The sequence below is a fragment of the Manis pentadactyla genome, chromosome 12 (assembly GCF_030020395.1).
Source record: "Manis pentadactyla isolate mManPen7 chromosome 12, mManPen7.hap1, whole genome shotgun sequence".
Classification (NCBI taxonomy): Eukaryota; Metazoa; Chordata; class Mammalia; order Pholidota; family Manidae; genus Manis; species Manis pentadactyla.
In genome coordinates, this window is record NC_080030.1 from 83,849,239 (window position 1) to 83,864,044 (window position 14,806).

A 14,806-nucleotide genomic window follows, 5' to 3' on the forward strand; every position below is an offset into this window, starting at 1 on the left:
CCTTTAAAAAATATTATTATCCAAATCTTTATTTTCGCAACAGTTCTTGGAATATATACATTTGTATCATAATAGATTTGCTGAATGAGAAGTTAGGGCCGGAGATAGAGCTCCTTAACCCTGAGCCGCTAGTAGCAACCCTTTCAACTATTTTACTTAGTGAAATCCTAAATGCTGTCCTCTGAAACTCCAGCTCGTGGGTTTTTTTTTTCCTTTTTAGAAAGAAGAAAAAGCTAAAATAAAATAAAATCCAATAAGTAATTGTAAGATGCCGCTATATGGGGGGAAAGGAGGGGTACCGGCACATCTTAATACTCTTAAATGAGTAGCGGCAGATACTCTTAAATGAGTAGCGGGTTGCGGTGTGTAGGTGTATTTTCAGTTCTTGCCCACTAGATGGTGGAAGAGTCCCTATCCTGACAACAGTTCTTTCCCATAGGTTCGCATTTTTCTTGAAACGCCCCCACAGGGCTTTGCACATGGAGGAAATCAAGTAAGTTAAAATTTTTCAAAACTTCTGCATGGAAAACAAAGAGCTGAAACGACCAGGGTAGGGAAGACAGAAGATGCGAAGTGATGAGAAATGAGGAAATAAAAGGACCGCCGCGTGGGGGGGCTAAACTACATTTCCCAGGAGGCCTCGGGCTGCGCCTACATCACCCATCATGCCCGAGCTCGGGCCCTAGCCGGTCTTCTAAGGAGTGCAGAGAAAGCCGCGGGAGTCTTCGTTGATGGAGCAGCGGCGGCTCTGATCCACCAGATTATTCTGGGCCAAGGCTTTTGCGACCTTCCTTCCTACCCGCAAAAAGATACTAACAATTTTCCAGCCCGGGCACGAGCCACGTGACCGGCCAGTGTCATGTGATCCCGGTGCTGGGCCGCGGAAGTCTGTTACCGTGGCAACTGATCGGACCCCACAGCCTTCCGGGGAAGCGCGGAATTTAGAGAGGTAGGTAGGTGAGTCGCGGACGCTCGCTTTGCACCCGGTTCACCATGGCCGAGATTGTCCTCAGGCTCGCTTTCCAGGGCCACTCTCTCCCCTTCCTCAGCCCAGTCTCCCCTGCAGGTGCGCCTTTGACTTCCTGCCAAGTCCGGAGCCCACGCTTCCTGCTGGGGCCCCCCCGCGGAGCTGAGCCCTTCCGGGGGGATCCGCCTCTCACCAAGGTCTGAGGCCCTGACCTTAACCACACACACTCTGAGCCGAATCGGAAATGCGCTGTGTGTGGGAGGAATTGTTCTGCAGGTTGAGCAAAGTATTATCCAGGTCTGCACACGCATATTTCTCCCACCCTTGCCTCTGGAAATAAGCTGCAGTTTGAGCTGCTCAAGGAGTTACAATCCAGAATCTGTAGCGGATCTGAAGTTTGATTCAAAGAGAGCTTTGCGTTCCAAGTCACTATTGCATAGTTTTTGCTGCATAGTTTGTTCTCTTCAAAAGAAACAAAATTCGTTCTGGTTTGAATACTCCATTAATTTAATTTTTTGGTAGATTCTGAGTCTTAAAAAATTACATTTGTCTGTATCTGGAAACATCCATATCTGTAAGCTATCTAGTTCGCAAAACTGTTAATATGGATTGATAAATAGCTGAACCATAAGGTGCAAAAACTCTGTCCTGTGCTTTGCAAAAAAGAAAGTGTTTTGGGTTGCTAATTTACAATTTTTAAAAGATTCTTCAAGAGGACTTGGTTTGATTAAGAAATGTTAACACACACGCACACGCACACACACACCCCCCTCTAATGTGTATAGATTTAGTTAATATTCTGGAGGCCATCTTTTAACAATTCAATGTTAACAATGAAAATGTAATTCTGGATCTTAAGTGCATGACAAACTGTGAAAACTGCTTTTCCAGATCAGTTTTATTAGTGAATTAGGAATCTCTTGTCCAGCTGACTGGTCCGTATTGTGCATATATGCTAAGTCATAAGAGAAATAAAAGGGGTTTGAGGTTTAAGTCTGGTTGTTTTCATGATGTAATGTGGATTTCATCAAAAAGGTGTTTATCATTGTTTCTTGTTTTATAGCGTTTTCAATGTTTTCAATGGAATGTTTAGTTTGAGAAGTGAAAACTGCTGATTATGGCTTACTATTCCAAAGAAGAGCTGGATGAAGAATTTGAACAGTTCATGAAAGAGGTAAGTTTATGTTTTTAAAAGTTTTATTGTAAATTTGTCTCATAAGAAATTCATCTTTCAGTTCTCTCTCACCCCTAAGATACAGTCTGCCTACCTTGAAAATAAGACAGCTAGTTATTTTACCAGCAAAGTGGGTTTATTTGGGAATGGCAATTTGGGGCAAGCAAGCTATGGCAAAACCATACGCAAATCCAGAAAACAAAGGAGAGGAACATTATAGAGGAAAAAGGAGGAAGTTGCAAGGGGCTGTTTGAATAAAAGTACATTGGAAGAAAGAGAATTCAGGGTGGTGATGGTTTTCTGTTGACTGAGCTGTTGCTGAGTGAGGAAAAAATCTTCCTCCTCCTGGGGTAGGAAAATAGACTCTTCCTGTTGGAAACTGTAAGGTTCCCTTGTTGGGTTCTATGATGGATGATGAGTTGGTGGGGTGTGAGAACCCTCCCAGCTGTACTTCAAGTGAAGTGCCCTTTTTTCAGTCTCACATTTCCCCCTTTTGATCAAGATCTTTCCTTGAAAGCATCACTGACCAGGAATTGGATCATCTGTGTCCCTCAGTTCCAGGAATGACCTTTCCTGTGTTGTGTCCCATGTCAGAGCGAAAGTGCATAGCAGTTGGAAACCATTTAAGGCCACATTCGAGGTTAGGATGGAGAACTCTCAAGCATTTGCCATCCGAATCTGTATCTTCTCAAAGTTGTACACATTGGAGATCATCCTGAAGCATTGAGCTAACTTCACACCTAATTTGGTACACTGTTTCTCCAAAGGTTTGATAGTCAACAGTTATAAAACTTAAAAGTACTTATACAAACATAATTAAAAATAACATGGCTATTCTAAATTGTATGATGGTTCTGAACCAGGACCCTAGGCCTAAAGGTCACCAACTGAACAAATCAAAGGACCATGGAGAATCAGGTGAAATTTGTTGTAGTAACTGTGCTTATTCCCTAATTTTACGGAATTGGGTTTCTACTTCCCCAGAGTTTATCCACGCGCAATAGGTGGTGTTTACTATCACATAGACACCTTGTTCAAAAAGTAAGTAAAAGAGGGCAATGTGATTGTCCCAAACTGCTTCTGACAATTAGTCAAGTGGTCCTTGTTGGGCTGCTTCTGCTTTGACTAGGGACGCGGCCGACTCCCCTGATGTTAGGGAGGGACAGCTGATCGTGTTGTCACTGGTACTTATTCCCACTGAGGGAGAAAGGCTCTCCCCAGGGAGGCAAACCTGGAGTCTCAGACACCTCTTGAAAGTTGTTTAAGGTGCCCATGAAGGTTCACCAGAGGGAAGCTACTGTTTTGTTATGAAGAAAAACGGAGAAGAGTGAGTGCAGCAAGAGCACACTGTCCTTTTATTCTCCAGCCATCAAGGTGATGGACTGCCCAAGCCTAGAGGCCATTACCAAAATGTTCACACAGAAAAGGGTAGCCAGGAGATGCACATAGGGCTCCCTCCTAAGTAGTAGCATTTATGGACCTATTGTTGGTAGAGAGGTATTAGCATCATTTAGTCAAAGCCCAAATACCATGTTATCACATACAGAAAGCCTTCCTATATGTGGGTATGACAGCCAGCTTACAAAGGGTCAACTTACATTGGCTGTTTTGTAGTGTCTTTTATGTATATATTATATATATAGGTATGTGGGGTTGGGTTAAATTGAGCAGGACCAAGGGTTTGTGGATTTAGTGTTCTATCCTGATAAAGGGGAACTATGGAACAGTTTAGGCATGCAGTGACTTTCAGGATTCCAGTTAAATTACTTAGAGGGTAAACTAAGGGATCACTGTTATTGTGAACAGATTGAGGTTTCTGGTAACAAATGAAACAATCAGAGAAGTTTCACCCTTTTGCAATAGATGGGAAATGTGGATGAGTGTTATCTGTCTGAGGAAGAAAGGGAGAAAATATAGTATAAGAAGCAACAGTGAGAAAGAGGTACACAGGACTAGTCTGGACATCTTGGGAAAACTTTGTCTCCATGAGATGTCATCTGCTTCAGTTCCTAGAAATATTTACTTTCAGGTCACCAGTCGGTGTGCAGGTCCAGTCGGGGTTTGGTACTCTCTTTTGAAATGACGTGAATCCAGAAGTCTGTTCCCTGCAGTTTGGCAGCCCAAGGATTGTTTAATAGTACCTGGTAGGGGCCCTTCCAACAAGGTTGAAGAGAGTACTTGTAGAGGTGTCTTTTCCAACAGACAAAAATCTCCCGGTTGCAAGGTGTGATGTTCACAACCATTGTCTCCTGGGAGCATGCTGTGAGAGGATGGTTCTGCTACACAGGTCATTCTCAACAGCAGCAGTAAGGCCTTTACGGTGCTGGAGCAGATCTCCTTTCTTCAGCTCTGAATCAAAGGAGGCAGGAGCCAGGGGCCCCAGACACCTTGCAACAGTCTCAAAAGGAGAGAATTTGAGTCCCAGAGGGGTAGATCTGGAATGTAGAAGGATCAGTGGGGATGCTTTTGGCCAGGGTATTTGAAGGCTCTTTATAAATTTTGCCAGTTGAGTCTTAATAATGCCATTAGTACATTTAACTAGCCCTGAGGGTTGAGGGTAGTAAGCAGTTCGAGTGCTATAGGACCTGCACAGACCTGTCAAAGGACTTGACTAATGAGGTGGGCTCCCCAGTTACTATGACATTTGAGAGGGGTTCCCCAGGTAAAAATAATATTTTCTAATAAGATTTTAGCCACAGAAGGCAACATAGCCTGTCTACAAGGGAAAGCTTCAGTCAAAATGAACAAACATATGAGCCATGACTAAAACATTTATATCCATGAGGGGGGAACAGAATAAAACCCATTTGCCAAATCTAGGCTGGGGGGGTCTCATGGATGGGTTTCTCAGAATTATATATTGGATTGGTGGATAAGCAAAATAGGCATTTTTTGCAGCCTTATTAATGGTTCCCCACCAGTATTGGTTCAGGAAGACTGTCATTTTGTCAGTAGACCAGTGACTTAATGCATGTACAGTGACAGGCAATAGGGATTTTAGTCTCTGGCAGGACTAGACTGTTACTTGGCCCAAGCTGGAGTTCTCTCTTTTTAGCAAAGCAACAATTACTAGATTGCTGTTATTGCTTCTACCTTTCTGGGTCCATTTTGGGCATCTCTTGTCAGTTTTCCTAGATGATCATTTGCTGAATCATTCCTTTGGACCATGGAGGAGGTTTGGTTATTGATTCCTTTAAGAGCAGCATGTTTAGGAGTTTCCTTTGGCCTCCAGGGAGTCAGAGCTGGAATGCCCGGGAACCTCAGTAATAGCCAGAGCAGCTGGCACAAGTATGGCTTCTAACCAACTTGGTCGGTAGAGCCATTTTAATTTTATCCCATTAGAAGTAAGGGAAACTTGCTGTTTCCATAACATCCCAAGATCATGGACTACCCCAAAGGCATATTGATTATCAGTATATAGATGTTTGTGGTTTTACCCTTGGCCAAGGTACACACCCAGCTAAGGAGCATACAATTAGGCCTGTGGGGCTGAAGGTAAAGGTGCTGCTTCAGTGACTTGGAAAGGAGTTTAAAAAGTGCACCCTGCGTGATACTTACCATTTTCATCTTTTAAATAAGACCTATCAGTAAACCATGAAAAATCTGCAATTATTAGAGAAGTTTTCTGTACATATCATGGAGTCAAAAGGTGATCTTTTCAGCATCAAGCAGCTACGATGGGTTTTGTCAGCGAAAGGGGAGAAGAATAGCAAGACTAAGGTTGTTACAGCAGGAAAGTTCAAGCAGGAGCAGTTGGCAAAAGGCTTTCATAGGAGGTAAGATGACTGCCAAAAAGCACTGGATGCAGTCCGGACTCACGAGGGCCGCCTCATGGGGCGCAGGGATGGTTGGAGGGACCCCACGGTCATTTCCTTGGTGGCCTTACCCGAAGGGCAATGGCGGGAATGGCTCTGAGACAAGGTGGGCTGTCCGTGGGCCCCAGGGCCTACTTGTTGGCTTGAATACCCTATGGGTCAATGATGCTTTCCATATTTTGGGGCGAGTACTTGAAGGGCAATTCCCTTTCTTCTCACATACAGAAAGGAAAACAGGGAGCTGACAATTAGGATGTCTGAAAGCAGGGACTTTATTAAGCTTTTCTTTAAGGCCCCAAAGGCTATGTTATCTTGATTTCCCAAATTATAGAGTCAGGTTTGTTGTTTCTTAGTAAAACTTACAGGGATTGGGCTATAAGAGAAGCTTGGAATTCAACTGTGACAGTAACCAGCTAGCCTGAGAAGAACTTCATGATTGGCTCTTAGTTTTAGGTATTGGGAAGTTCAGGATACTGTGAAGCTGGATCTAAATGTAGTCCTTGCTCCGAGATCGGTGCCCTAAATATTGAATCTTAAGTTTGAACAAACAGCAGTTTTTCTTTGGAGACTTTATGTTCTTCTTAGGCTGAAAGTTTTCCTGGGTGACCCCTGTCCCCCTGTGGAGATGCCTGGGAAAGGGAGCAGAGGGGCAAGTCATGCACACATTGTAGGTCCTCCAGGAGACATCGTGTCATCTAAGTCAGCTCTTAAGGTTTGCAAGAAATAACAGGAACTCAGAAAAACCCTGGAACAATACTGTCTGGGTATATTGTTTTCCTTTCCAAGTAAGGCAAAAAGATACTGGCTAGCCTTATCAACTGGAATACTAAAGAATACCCTGCATAGATCAATTATAGAAAAAAATTTCATGGAATTTTAGTTACAGTGAAAAATCTCAGTAGGAATAGTTGCTAGTAGTGGATGAGGTTAAGAACAACAGGGTGCTGAGGGATACTGATGTTATTTATTGCTTGGAGGTCCTGTGCAAACCAACATCCTTGGCCGCTGGGTTTTCTTACAGGTAAAATAGGGGTGTTACAAGGACTAGTGCAGGGGATAATGAGGTCCTGAGCCTTATAATCTATTATAGGCGTAATGCCTTGGATGGCTTCTTTATTTATAGGGTTTTTATTGGTTAACTCTGGGTAGAGGTTGTGAGGGATCTATTTGAATCTTACTAGGAGGTGCACTGTGGATTCTGCCAATATCAGTTGAGAGTTTTGCCCATAGGGAAGGTAGGTGGTAGCTGACCCAACAGTGACAAGTGGTTAGTGTCCTTAGAACCAGCTCCAGGGCCATCAGAGATGGAACAAGTAAAAGATGTTGAAGTGCTGCTTGATTTACCCAGGTTTATATTAGTTGCTGTTATCAAATTCTATAATTATTTCCCCCTTTTTAAAGAAAAAAATCCAGCATGATATTTTTCCAAGAAATCTTAGCCCAGTAAGTGAATCGGGTCAGAGGAACTGAGGAGAAAACGGTGGGTGTATTTCAGAGGACCTAACGCAAAGGGATGGGGTGGAGACGGGAACTGTTGCGGTTTCTTAGAGACCCCCGTTGTGTAGACCGTTTTGGTTCTCTGAGGCAGAGGCTGCTCTGTTCCAGTGGGCAGAGCCCTGAGAATGTAGCTCAGTATCAGAGAGGGCAGGTAGAAACTCATTCCCAGTCTAAAGAGGCGTTTCTGTGAGCCGGTCAGAGGGAGGACGGGATGAGCCCTGTATCTCTTGGAGCCCCGTCACTGGGGACTAAGAGGACATTGGAAAGACTGGGTAGAGGGCCGAAGGCATCTGGAGGGCATGTTTGTAACAGTCTTTTTTCCAGTGCCCTGGTTTTTTGCAGTAGTGTCAGAGATCAGGCGGGTTTGTTTTTGTTTAAGGACCTCCATTTTGTTGGAGTTAAAAATGAAGAATTTTAGTGGTTTTCCTTTAAGTTGAATCATCTAGAGTGTGGGCAAGCTGGTTTGCTAAGTTAACTAAATCTGGGGTGGACATAGTTTCCCATTCCATCCCGGTCCTCTTAACAAGAAGGCAATTATCTTGGCTCAATCCATTAATGAACACAGAATTAAGGGCTACCTGAGTGGACTCGACATCCAAAAGAGGACCAGAGTTTTCCTTAAAAACTGAAGTTGACTGTGGTAATCATGAACAGGTTCGTCAGGCTTTTATGCGCAAGTGTGAATTATGATCCAGTCAGCAGGTGCAGGGAAGGCTCTTGTAGTTCTGTGGAGGCCTAGGGCCAGGGTTCAGCCTCCTGCCAAAAGTGCGGTCTGATTTTTTAAATCCCTTTTAGGATTTTTTCATCAGGCCAGTTTCAGCCAGTGTTGGGCCTGGGCCTCACCAACAAGCATATGAACTACTGGGTTGATAGGTTTAAATAATGATTTTTAAATTCCTCAGCTAATCTATGCAGAACTTCAGTTACTTTGGAAAAGTCTTTGACTTTAGCTTGTAATTCAGCTTTCTTCCAGGGAACACAAGAAACTAAGGGTTTGGCGGTCAGATCCTCAGAGGACTTAACTTCAAAGGGGCAGGTTCTGATCGGTTCAGAGGAGTCGGGAGCAGGGAGAGGTTCAAGGCCTGGAGAAAAAAGAAAGCTCAGAGAGACAATTAGAATAAGGAAGCAGAGAATTTAAGGGAAGAAGGATGGCTCTGGAGGCAGGACTTGACACAAGATGGCTTGAAAGACAAAGAAGAGGGGAAAGGGAAAGAGAGGCCTCGGAAGCCATTTTGACTTATTTCAGTAGTTTTTTTGCCTTGGATAATTTAGAAATTGGACTTTGCAAAGAGACAATTTTAGTGTCCTGAATACATTTGGTACCAATTAAAATAGGCATTCTTTTCACTTTGTTTAATTTTAGAGCTGTGGTCTTCTAATTTGCTTTTGAGAAAGGTTAACTTTGGAGGGATCAAACATTCCTCATAACAGCAATTGAAGTCTAAATTATCTTTAGCTAAGTTGATCCATTTGGTTAAAAATATGGATGAGGAGGGACCATAGCTTTAAACCTAAAGTTGGCTGGGGTCCCAGAAGGAAGGCTCTCCTGAGGGACTTCAGAGGATTGGAATCCCATTCCTCAAGGCCAGACGTTCAGAAAAACAAACGCGTGCTCACCAGAAGGGACAAAGCCTTCACAAAAGCAAGAGTGACTAAGCCTTTAAACAGAGTCGGAATAAAGCTGGAGAGCTCAAAATGCAAAGGGGGCGGAGCGTGGATCCAAGAGAGACTGACCCTCCAACCCCCAGGGTCAACCAAAAAGCACTCAGCTCAGAGGGAATCAGCACCTGAGCGCTCACTAGCCTCAGTGTTGTTGGAGGACATCTGGGTCCTACTTCTGATCACCAAGTGACGACAGCCTTGAAAATAAAGCAGTCAGTTATTTTACCAGAAAAATGGGTTTATTTAGGAATGGCAATTTAGGTATGCAATTCGGGACATGCAAGCTGTGGCAAAACGATAGGCAAGCCCAAAGATCAAAGGAGAGGAATGTTACTTTATAGAGAACAGTGGAAGCCGGGAGGGGCTGCTGTGAATGAAAGTCGTTGGGAGGAAAGCCAGAGTTCAGGGTAGTGGTTTCCCGTTGGCTGAGTTGTAGACGTTTCTCTCTGGATGGGCTGTTGCTGGGCCTGGAGAAAACCTTCCTGCCTCCTGCTGGGGGAGTAAAGTAGGCTTTTTCCTGTTGGAAAGTGTAAGGTAAGCGTCATCCTAGGATTTGCAGTTGAGGGGTTGGCAGGGTGTGAGAGCTCCCACTTTGGGCCGCCCAGCTCCACTATAAATGAGATTTCCTTTGTTCAGTGTCACAGGTTTAGCACCAAACCCTGTCAACTCTGCCTCCAGGATATATCTATTAACCCCCTAGGCCTCTCCCTTTTCATGTTACCATCCTAGTCCAGGACAGTCTTCTCACCTGGGCTACTGCAGCTGTTCCCAAGCATTGCTTTACCACACTGCAGCCAGCCAGCATGATTGTTCTGTAAATCAAACTGTTCCTCCTCTATGTAAAACACTGTTGGCTTCCCATTACGTAGAACAGAACCCAGACTCTTGCCCGTGGCTATAAAGCCCAGGGTGATTTTGCTCATGTCTGCCTTACTCACCTTATACTACTCTCCTCCCTTATCCACTCACACTGCAGTGGCCTTTTTTCTCCCCCAGGGATGCCAAGCCATTTCACATTAGGAGCTTTGCACTAGCGGATCCCTTTGCCAATAATGCTGTTCCCCTATTTTTTCGCTGGCTGTCAAAGATCTAATTTTAAATACCACTACTTGAAGATTTCATCTTAAGAGAGCTTATCCAGTAAAAAAGTAACCACCAAGGCACTTCTTAGTGGACCACATATTTAATGCTCTGTGTGGCATTTAGCATGATTCATTATTTTACTCGTGTAGGTCTGTTTTCTTCCTCTCTCTCATAAGAATGTATGGTCTGTGATGTGATGGCTGTATGTTCATTGCTATACCTGCCATACTGAATAGATGCTTAATAAATATTTGCTGAATGAATAAATAAGAGGATTGTACTACATCCTAGGTACTTATATACACGGAGAGGTCTTGCAGGACATTCAGGAGAGACATTTTAAACTGTTACGCTAACATTCTTGTTCATAAAGGGCGTTGATAGTAGAAAGAACCTCAGTTTCATTATCTAACAGGAAAAGTAGTACTTACTTTGTAGGATTGTTGTCAGGATTTAAAAGAACATTCACCAATTGCCAGGATGTAGCAGACATTCAGGGTATGAATACCACTTCCTATTTGAAAATTGAGTTTTTTAATGTAAAAAATGGGCACAGTTTGAAAATTAGGTTTACAGGAAATATTTTCATTGTAAAAGAAAGCAGTTACAGACTGATTTTTTTCCCAACCCTCATTTACTACCCGTTCAACATTCTCTCCCTCTACATCCCTCCCTTCCTTTCGTATTCAGCCTCAACTCACTGAAGCTCTTACCTCATGTTAGAGATTTGTGTAAGGCCGTGTCTCATTCTTAACAGTGAAAATCATGATTTTAGAGTCAACGCTAACTTCTTTAGTCATTTTGATAAACTATTGTTCAAACTCTTTGTTCAAGATATGGTTTACATATCTTGGCTTATACGGAGATTGATGAGACCAGCCTTTTTTTTCTACAGATTTATTGAGATATCATATGCCATACACTTCACCCATTGGAAGTGTACCATTCACTGGTTCTCTAGTATATTCAGAGTTATACAGTCATCAACCCAAACACTTTCACAACATCTCATCATTCCAAAAAGAAACGGTGTGCTCATTAACAGTTACCCTTTTCTCTAGCCTTAGGCACCACTAATCTGTCTCTGAATATATGTTTTTTATGGATATTTCGTAGAAGTGGATTTATACAGTATGGAGTCTTTTGTGATCAGCTTCTTCCCCTTAACGTTTTCAGGGTTCATCCATGTTGAAGCATCTGTCAGTACTTCTGTTTTATAGCAAAACCATGTTCCATATGGATTTATCACATTCTGTTTAGCCACATACCAGTTGATGGACTTTGAGTTATTTCCACTTTTTGGCGATTATGAATAATGCTGCTGTGAACCATTGTGTACAAGTTTTTGTGTGGACTGTGTTTTTGTTTCTCTTGTTTATATACTTAGCAGCGGAAACAGTGGGTCATATGGTAACTCTATGTTTAATCTTTTGAGGAACTGCCAGATGTTCTCTAAAGTAGCTGTGCCATTTTATGTCCCGACAGTGGTGTATCAGTAGAGAAGCGTTCCGGTTTCTCCATATCTTTGCCAGCACTGTTGTTATCTGGTGACCAGCTTTTTGTTTTGTTTGTTTTTAGTGATAGAAATCTAGAAAGCAGAAGATTGTCGAAGGTGAGAATACCAACTATGTGGTAGGTGGTGGGTGTTCTCCTTTTCTTTTTCTGATCTTTGCCACAACCCTGCAATGTCAGTGGTACTATGACTATAACTGATGTATAAACTGAAAAGAGGGGTAACTTTCCCTAAACTACAGAGCTAGCATATTTTAAAGTCTGAAAATCTGCCTGGCCCCTAAAACCTACACTCCTTCCACACTCTTATGAGGCCATGGGGTTTAGAAGGAATAGACTGAGTCTCAGGCAGATTGTCTGCATTTGGTAAACAGTGACATGTAGGGAGGAGAGAGAAGTGGCACATTTCAAAGTGATAGTGAGTTTAGAGACTGATTGGAAAGTGATGCAACTAAAATTCAGATGGTGTAAAGAATATTTTTCCTTCTTCCTACTTCCTGCCTGGTTGTCAGGGAAGACAATCAGTTCTTTTTTTAATATTTAAAAACTGATATTCTTACAAGTCATTGAGGTAGAATTGTTTGGTTGGCAGGGGGAAGTGTGAAAGTTTATAAAGTCACCCCGGAACACAGGGTGGTGGAAGACAGGCAGGTTTTAGTCAGAGAGGCTTCAGTTTGAATCCCAGCTCTGTAACACTCACAGTAGAAACTTGGGCTTCAGGATTGCTTAAGATTACTTAAGGGGTGACATAACCTAGGTATATATCCTAAAAGAGCAGGCATGAAATAAATGTTGATTTCTGCACCAGGCAAAATGTGTAGAATGAGAATAGAAAGGACCAAGAGCTGATCCTAGTGGAACACTAGGGAAGTCTAGTGTTAAAGAGCCAGGATCTCCTAAAAGGGATGAGTGGGAAAGGTCACAGAGCTCAAGTCTGACCTGGAGGATGTGATGCTGTGAAGCCAAGGTAAAGACTTTCAAGCAGTAGGAGTTGGTCACCAGTGTCAAATTCCATGATGTGATCAGGAAGACTGGCAGGGATCCTTTATCTGTGGGTTGTAGGCGATCTTTGGTGTCTGGAGGGCTGTTTTGAACGGGAACCAGATTTTAAGGGGTTGAGCGGTGAACTCACAAGGTGGCATATAAAGAAGTGATCAGTAGAGTAAAAGGGAGGTGGGGATAAGGAACTCTTCCTGGTTGTTCTGTTTTGTTTTTGGTTTGCTTTTTCTTTTTTTTTAAAAGGTTGTGTCGACCCGAGTGCTCGTGCTTGCATTCCATGGTTGTGCCTGGTGCTCTGCTAGGCCTGGGGATGCAATGGTGGGCAGGTTTATGATCTGAGGGAGGCAGGAGGGGAAAGAGAGGAGGCAGAGGAGCTTCCATGATGACAGGGGATACCCAAGGGCGAGAAAACCAGGAGAGCTGGGAGTGACCCCTCGGCAGGTTCTGTTTGGGAGAGGAGGAAAGAATTGCTCTTCTGTGACAGGAAGACAGTATCTTAGTAGGTGAGTTTAGTGGCGGGGTGAGGGGAAGGATGGTGGTTTTTGACTGAAGGTCTTTATTTTCTCTTTGAAGGCAAAGGCCAGATTATTGGCTGCGAGCAAGGGAGGGTAGCTTGGTGTTAGAGTAGGGATTTAGAATTAGTAAAATTTGGACCTGAAGAGCAAAAAAGAATAAATAAACGCTTATTAAAGCTTATTAATCATTGCGACGAATGCTCATTTCTCTGGTAAATGCCTAAAATTCAATTCTAACCAATCTTAGAATTCTGTGTTCTTCTAGACTGATGCTAGGTAATTTTGCCCAGTCATTATTTATTCTTCGGTCTTAGAGAATATCTAGAAGGGGACTGTATCCTTTTTTCTCCTTTCCTGATTAAGTTTCTTGGTCACCTTGTCTTTATTTCATTGTTGTTGTCGCTGATTTTTTCTCCCTGGCTAGTTTACATGTTTAATTCTGGATATTAAATTAATGTTCAGAGATAAATGCTTGATTTTTAACCTGTTTTGGCCACATGTTTAGAAATACGAATTTATCCATTATTGCTGAGAATACTGTTCATGTGTGTGGCAGCTGAACAGTGAGAGAAACATTTTTAGTCATGAATCTGGGATTCTTGAATTTAAATTCGGTAACTTGTATCTGATTCAGTTTTCAGATGAATCTTTGAAAAGTCAAACAAAACACCAAGACAACCCAAAAGAGAAGTGAAAATGAAAGATACAGTGCCATGGTGGATGAGTGAAGATGATTTTGAAGATGGTAGTAAATATTACTCATTTTTAATTTAAGATGATGTGACCACAAGGGGTCAGTCAAGACTTTAATTCTGGATTTTGTTACTTTGCTATAATATATAAAAAAATAGTAATACTTAGAGCATGAATTTTTGAGGTATGAATTGATTTTCTTTATTACTTTACTTATTACATAATTGAGAAATACTTCTGCATTATCAGTTACTTTACATTGAGATAATTTATATTTTCTCAAATTATGATGACCAGTATGTTTACATATTATGTTTAATGGTAAATTAATTTAAGGTGATTTAATAAAATATGATGACAATATATTAATTAGTCATCACATTGAAAAGGTTTTAACAAATCTATAGACTTTGATATCCCAATCTGTTACTTATAATAGTAAAAAATAGTTTATTGCTTTAATGGTAAAAAAACTAATTATTGAGTCTGTCTGTACTTGTGTACAGCTTTCCCAGAACTATTCCTGGTCACGTGTTTACAACTGGGAGATTACTCTGGGATGTTTCTTCAGTATGCCTGCTATACGGGATACTGCTGGGTCTGTAAGGAACCCCAGGCCACTTCTGTTAAGTACCGACCTTCACACTCTTTGTGGATCATGAAGCACCATTTTATAAACTGATAGGATTTTTGTATCTCTTCTTTAGGGGAATATTTACCATGGCTTTGTTTTTTTCACATAAAATTGAGCCCAAATTCCTTAATGTGATAATTAGTGCTCTACATAGTCTGATTAGAACCCTCCTTTTCTGGCCTCATGTGCTCCAGCCACACTCAGTTATTCCTCATTTCCTGGAAATGCCATTGGCTCCATGCCTCTGTGCATTAG

At 42.3% G+C, this 14,806-nt stretch overlaps 1 long non-coding RNA gene and 1 pseudogene across 1 annotated transcript; both read left to right on the forward strand.

Annotated features, from left to right (window-relative positions):
* Nucleotides 1-627: 627 nt before the first annotated feature.
* LOC130679845 (uncharacterized) lies at nt 628-12,166 on the forward strand. The gene is made up of 3 exons (XR_008992805.1): nt 628-949; nt 2,031-2,141; nt 11,684-12,166. It is a non-coding gene; the product is annotated as an uncharacterized LOC130679845 (long non-coding RNA).
* A 1,141-nt stretch (nt 12,167-13,307) lies between these two features.
* Nucleotides 13,308-14,806, forward strand: part of LOC130679808 (centrosomal protein of 162 kDa-like) — a 75,528-nt pseudogene continuing 74,029 nt past the window's right edge.